Raw genomic sequence first — 7378 nt, 5'->3', positions numbered from 1 at the left:
TATTTTGGCTTAAAAATGTAGCGGTTTTAATAAAAATGATATTATTTAGGTAAAAAATTTAAGTATGTTGTGAAAAGTAAACTTTTTGATTAAAAATACAACTGTTCGGTAGAAAAGTCAATTATTTTGCTGAGAAATTATTTCGTTTTAGGGTGACTCACCAACCAGAAACTATCTCCTACTTGCTCTTCTACCTTTACCCTGCTTTTTGTTTCTCTAAAAATTTCTGATATTCTGTTTATTAATCCCTCTCTTATCCTCATTTTATCATAACTTTTTCTATTTCTTCTCGGTTTAATGAGTCAAATGCCGCCTTTAAGTCCACGAACATTGCTACCATTGCCCCTTTTTCCCTTTTAATTCTTTTATTTACTAGATAGTTAAGAACATATATATTGTCCATTACCCCCATTCCTTTTCTAAACCCTGTCTCATTCGGTGATTGATCTTTTTTTCTTCAACTTCTATATTCAATCTCTCCGGCAAAATAGTTACATATACTTTATACAGTGTTGGCATCAACGTCACCCCCCTATAATCTTTAACCTCCTCTTCCTTGCCTTTCTTTACTATTGGTATAACTACTACTTCTTTCCCCTCCATACTTCCATACTTCATTTGGAATCTCATCTATACCAGGTGTTTTCCATCCTTGATTGTTCCTAAAACCTTAACTATTTCCTCCCTTGAAATGTCCTCTTCCTCATCTCTTTCTCTACCATATTTTCCTCCCTTTATAACTTTTCTCTCTACCCCTCCTAACAATTCCAAAAAATATTTCTTCCATTCTATCATTTCAATATCTTGGTTTACTCCTTTTCTTCTTTTTCTTTCTCTATTTACTACCTTTTATACCTCTTCTTCCATCCCAGCTTTCTCCGCCTCTTCCTCAAACCTTTTGTTCTCTTCCTCTTTCTTTTGATAACACAACTCAGTATACTCTTTCTTTTTTTCTATATTCTTCCCCATTACTTTTTTCTTTTCTCCATTTTCTTAATTCCTTTCTGACCTCCTTTTTTTCTCTTTGCAGTCCACATCCCACCCACTTCTATTCCCCCTTTACTAACTTCATTTTTGTTTGTGCACTCTAATCCTATTTTTATTTCTCTTATCATTTTTCCCATCTCCTCGTCCACATTTCCCTTTCCCATTTTGATATTTCTTATTTTTTCTCTAAACTGTTATTTTCCTTCCCTTGGCCAATCCGCTTTTCCTACACTTTTTACATTTGCTCCCCTTTTATTCATATTGTTATTGCTTTTTTGTCCCTCTAATGTCGCTATTAAGGGAAAGTGATCCGAATCAATATATTCACCTACCTCTAGTTTCTTAACCTTCTCTCTTACCTCATCATCATCATCATCTACTTTTATGAAAAAGCAGCAATAAATCAGATTATTTAATTACACATTTGCCTGATATGTTTTTGACTTTTACTGTTTAATTATTACTTAATAATAGAAAATTCGATTAATTTTTCCCATGTTTAAATTGTGTGAAATATGGATAAAAAATATATTTAAAATAAAAAGTATATATTTTAAACCAAATTTTTTTAAGTTTTAAGACTCGGCGGCTGCACTCAAGTCTGTCTCATACCCTATTGGCTCAATTCAGGACGATTCAAAACTACTACCTGACCGCTCAGCTCAATTTGAATCTAGAAAGATAAGGGGGGTTGAGCATTGGCTCAATTTGAGTGGTATTTATATTCTGTGGTTGAAATATGAAATCAAACAATTCAGAATTGTAGGAAAAAAGCTTGGCAGAGTAATACGAGGTGTGCTCAAAAAGTAAGGTGACTTTTCAATTTTCGCGGGCTACGTACATTCAAGTTTTAAATTTTTTGTTTTGTTGTGTTGGTACACTCGTCACGATCATATGCTCACAGTTTTGATTATATAGCTCGAGTTGTTTTCTGGCAGAGGCGTAAAAAGTTAGAAGGATTTCGTGTGCTCGGCGATTTTCTTCTTTCGAAAAAATGGAGCAAAGAGTTTGCATTAAATTTTGTGTGAAAATGGAATCCAGTGCTCTAAAACTCTTGAAATGTTGACAGTTGCATACGGTGAGTCTACTCTGAGTAAGAAAAATGTGTATAAGTGGTACAAGATGTTCCAAGAAGGACGTTTTGGGCATGAGACGCGTGTCAGCGAAATTTGTTCAAAAACTGCTTAATTTTGATCAAAAGATCCATCGTATGATCATCGCTCAGGAGATGTTGAATGAAGTCAATAATGATCCTGATTTTCTCAAAAGGGTTATAACTGGGGATGAATTGTGAGTATATGGTCATGACGTCGAAACTAAAGCACAATCGTCTCTGTGGAAGCATCCTGCGTCTCCAAGACCGAAAAAAGCACTTCAAGTTCGGTCAAACGTAAAGGTTTTGCTCACTGTCTTCTTTGATTACCGGGGCGTAGTGCATCATAAATTTTGAGGACAAGGTCGTACGGTCAGTAAGGAGTATTACCTTCAAGTTATGCGCCATTTGCGAGAAGCGATACACAAAAAACGTCCAGAACTCTGGAAAAACAATTCGTGGCTTTTGCATCACGATAATGCACCTGCTCATTCATCGTTGCTTGTGAAAGATTTCCTTACTGATTTTTCTGCTTCGATGAATGGAGAAAGCGTTGGCACAAGTGTATTACATCTATCAAAAAATTGTTTAACAAAATTTCTGAGGACTTTTTATAAAGCTGCAGTTCATCCATCCAACTTTTTTCCGTGTCTCATGTGGTCTTGTCGAAAATTTGAATTTTCTTTTTTTATATAGTGATTTGGATAAATAAAATCGAAATCACAAATCCTAACAAAAAAGGCATAGAATAACTTTTGTAGGATTTTTAATATAGTATTTTCGAGGAATAAAACAGAGTTATGATATTCACAGTCATACAGACAGATACACGCCATAGTCAAAACTTCATTGTCGGCTTCAGTGCGTCTCAAACCGCGGAAATCGTTTAACCCCTGTGGTGTGAATTTTCGCCCTGTTATAATACTTTCTCAACCATAAATGATGAGAATATAAACATTATTCCATATTTTAATGAGAGAAGACTTACATTATGCATTAGAATTGTAATTTTAATTACAAGTTCTAATGTAATTTTTTTGAAGAATTAGTTCAATATTAGTTCAGGACAACAATAATTACAATCAGTCGAATAAGTAACTATGAAACCTCTATAAAAGCCTATTAGTTTGCTATATGAACAAGATATCTTAGAACTTTTTCCATGTATTAGCTTTTCATCATTAAGGGAACAAATTACATAAATGATAAGTATCATGCTAATATTAAGTTGTTACATCTGTATTATTAAGCTGTTCGATTGCAGCCTCTGTGAAATAGTACTCATATTGGCTCAAGAATACGGTGGGATCTTCATGGTCCATTCCGGCGAACGTAGGTAAAGGAACATTGGCTCTGTGGGTGGAGGTGGTTGCTGATGGTGCGCCCTATCGTTATGTGACCCCCTATATTAGTTTAATAATAATTTGAACTAATACGCTTCGCATAAATTAGAACTCAGTAGGTAAAAAAGTCGAACTGGATCTCTTCATTTAATTTGTAATTTTATCGGTTTAAGTATAGAACCGACTCTATAGCAATACCGAATCACTTCGATTAAATAAGTATTGAAATGGAGCAGTTCTTCATGTAAAATTCACATCATTCATAAGTTGAATATCAGCTGTACTAAAGCATCGAAACAGATACTGTTCCACTTTTGTATCAGGTACGTAACGAAATTCGAATCACAGTGCGTCGATATAGATATACTTGCTATGCTTCGCTCCGTTCGACTCTGCTAGTTCGAATGAAAACGAACAGCGAGGATGCAACGAATCTATAATGTTTAAATTCGAGAGCACGCGAGATTTGATATTTAAATAATTATTCTTTAATTTTTCCCAACACAGATTGTCCGGCGCCTCAACTCAGCGCAATGCCCATGCGAAGCTCTTAAGTTACAGATTCGTTGTATCATCGCTGTTCGTCGTCATTCGAACCAACAGAGTAGAACGGAGCAAAACACAGCGAGTATATCTATATCGACGCACTGTTATTCAAATTTCGTTACGTACCTGATACAAAAGTGGAACAGTATCTGTTTCGATGCTTTAGAACAGCTGACATTCAACTTATGACCGTTGCAAGTTATACATGAAGAACTGCTCCATTTCAATACTTACTTAATCGATGTAATTCGGTATATCTATAGCATCGGTTCTATACTCAAACCGATAAAATTATAATTTAAATGAAGAGATCCAGTTCGACTTTTTTACGTACTGAGTTCTAATTTATGCGAAGCATATTAGTTCAAGGTATTATTAAACTAATATGGTTACATATTTTTTTCGGTGTGTGTACGGCGTTTTATAGGCCGCGTGCGCCGCTGGCACGGCAGCCTCTACCTGTTGTATCACGGCGGAATGTACCGTTGACGCGGCTGCATGAGACTGTGAGTTGATTGCGTCCGGCGGCGGCGCCGCGTGACGCAACGATCGGCCGGTGCCACGGTGGCTTATAATCGGAGAGCGTATGATGGTGCTTTACGTTGTTTCTATACTTGGAATTTTTAGAAAATTAATTTTCTAGCCCCACGTTCGGGTCGCCAACTTGTTATGTACCCGGCTATGAAGCCTGTGCAAAGGGGTGCCAACAGTGCGTAGATGAGAGGAGATGTACAGTATTCCGATAGTAGGGGGGGGGGGCGAGACCCGGTGCTGGTTGAAAGAAGACTCTCTGTGTGAGATAGCGAGAGAGGGAGCGTACTGCAAGGAGCGGTGGTTGCTCACTGGCGTTGGGGCGCTGGCTTGTTGTCCTCGTTGTACGGCCAGCCAAGTGTCGAGCACTTTCATTCCTTGTGGCACGTTCTGTTGACTTTTGGGTGGTGGCAACTGTACTCTCCCGGCGAGGAAAAGTGGAGACAAGAGTGAGGGAGAAAACTGTTCCGGCGTTTCGCCGGCACCGAGGTATGGTATTTAACTGCCAGGGCTTTCTTCCGTTGTACTTGAAACAACGGGAGGTGGGCTGGCGGTCACTGGCCCGCGGTCGGCCGACGACGACGATGTCGAGACCGTGAGCTCTTTCTCGGGTTTGCAGGGTGACCCTGAAGATGCTAGGACCTGCAAATCGAGCAGTTTTCCCGGGGAAGGTAGTGGCGAGGTTGGGGTCCCGTGGACGTGCCGGAGATTCGAAACAGTCTACAATTATAGGATATATTTCCACGGTTGGATCCTGTCCATATCACAGAGTAATCTGGATCGGTGGGAACCGAAAGTGCGGCTTCGTTCCCTCTGGCAATACCGAGTTGCCGGGCGTTAGCCCACCGTCGGACGTGTTCAGCATGATGTGCTTGACGACGACACTCTGCGTCCTCAACGCGACGATTCTACAGTGCTTCCTCCTCTCTCTGCCACTGTCTAAATTTGCAGTGATCCGTGCTTGTTCTCGCCTGGAGGCAGAAACTATACTCGTGGGTGCCTCTTGCGCAGCGTCGACATTGACAGCCTGCAGGGCTGCCGGACGACGATGTGAGAAACGAGGGTGACTCCTTGTCACGGATAAAATTCCTGGAATCTGTTCAGCTAGCCGACGGGCGGTTTGTGCGGCCCGTTGCGCGCGACGCCATCGAGTGCGCTCACACTTTCTGTCATTAAGAGTGTTGGTGTGTGAAGGAACACGGCGTACTGTCAGCAGTGAGCGGTGGTACGAAGCACAGGCCTCCTGACCTGTCACTTCCTTTCATCAACCGAAAAACTCCCCTTTCAGCGTGAAGATGAGTCGAGTCGACTGCCTTACTGGCTCGAAGGAGTTTAATCAATCCCCGAACCAGACTAAAGTCTTGGTTCGATATTGATCCGAGGACGAAAGACCGATTGTACCGACTTACTTGGCTTTATTTCCTGTTGATGAAAGCCTGTCCGGAGACGGCGACCCGAAGCTGGCGTTGAAAACGGGTTGAAGCCTGTCCAGAAACGGCAATCCGACGCTGTCGACGAACTGGTGGAAGCCTATCCGAAGCTTGCAATACACGGAGCTGCGTTGATCTGGCGGAGGATTCGGAAAACCGACTGACTCTCCTCGGTCGGAGAGCGAGCTCAGTGCCGTGTGTAGAGCGTTTCAAGGCAGTAAGGCAACGTTCGAGCTCACCGATTGGCTGCGAGAACAACAACGAAGTCGCAACCGAGCTGTGGGGATCGCGAATCTCGCCTGGATGCCTTGGCCTCCACGCGTCGGCCCTATACTATAGTAACTCAAACGCTAAAAATTAAAATCTTTAATTACAAATTAAAAATACTTCCAACTACGAAAGAAACATAAAACTATGTACACTAACTAACCTTATAAACCTCTTATTCTAATTCCTACACGAAATATACCTAGAAACATTGCAGACTAGTGTTGTATCAAACATACATTTGCATATCGGAACTTGTGCCTATTTTTCTCTTAAAATTAGCTTCTTTCCAAGGGAGCGCTTATTTTATTCGCATCCTAACAAAAGTGATCTGGTTATAATTTAGAGCTGAAATAACGGGACTGAGTCATTCATATTACTAACTGCATTATTTAAATATTGTTAACTGATGGGGTTTTCTCGTTATTCATTATTTTACAAAATACGCGCTGCGAGAGTCGGTTGAGATCCCCGGTCATTCTTCACGTGCGCCTGAGAGGGAAGGAAGATAGGAGGACAGAGAAAGAAGAGTGGTGGAGAAGGAAGAAAGAGAGCGCGCGAAGAGAGAGAAGGAAATGAGCGTACGTGACAACCACGTGAAAAGAGTTGTATTCTCGAACTGCTTTCAATCAATTCTCAGAATACTTAGCATTTGTATAAGCTACTTCATATTTCGCCCAAGTTGTTTTGAAATCGGCATGAACAGATTCTATGCACTACTCACTATAAAATCCCAGGGATTTGTCTGTTCTGCGACAGAAATTTAATATATGAAAAAATATTGCACGAACTTTTGGTGTAATAGATATCTCCAAGTTACAGTAGCTTTCTTGAAATGCATAAATATTTTTTTAAAGTTTGCTTTTAAATCTTGAGAAAAACAAGAATCTACAACTGCTCAAAAGTCTTGAAAATACTTACGTATATGAGGCATTTGATACAACAAAAATTACGTAAAATGTCTATTTTATTTAACAGTATTTTACAAGGGCATAGAATCTTTTAATGTCGATTTCAAAACAACTTAGGATAAATATAAAGAAGCTTATGCAAATTCTAAGTATCCTGAAAAGTGATTGAAAGCAGTTTGAGAATATAACTCTCGTCACGTTTGAAATAGGGTATAAAAATGAACTTTATTTGTTTTTTATAAATTTTTATAAATAATTAAATATAATTGT

The sequence above is a fragment of the Belonocnema kinseyi genome, chromosome 9 (assembly GCF_010883055.1).
Source record: "Belonocnema kinseyi isolate 2016_QV_RU_SX_M_011 chromosome 9, B_treatae_v1, whole genome shotgun sequence".
Classification (NCBI taxonomy): Eukaryota; Metazoa; Arthropoda; class Insecta; order Hymenoptera; family Cynipidae; genus Belonocnema; species Belonocnema kinseyi.
Note: the sequence above shows the minus strand (reverse complement) of the source record.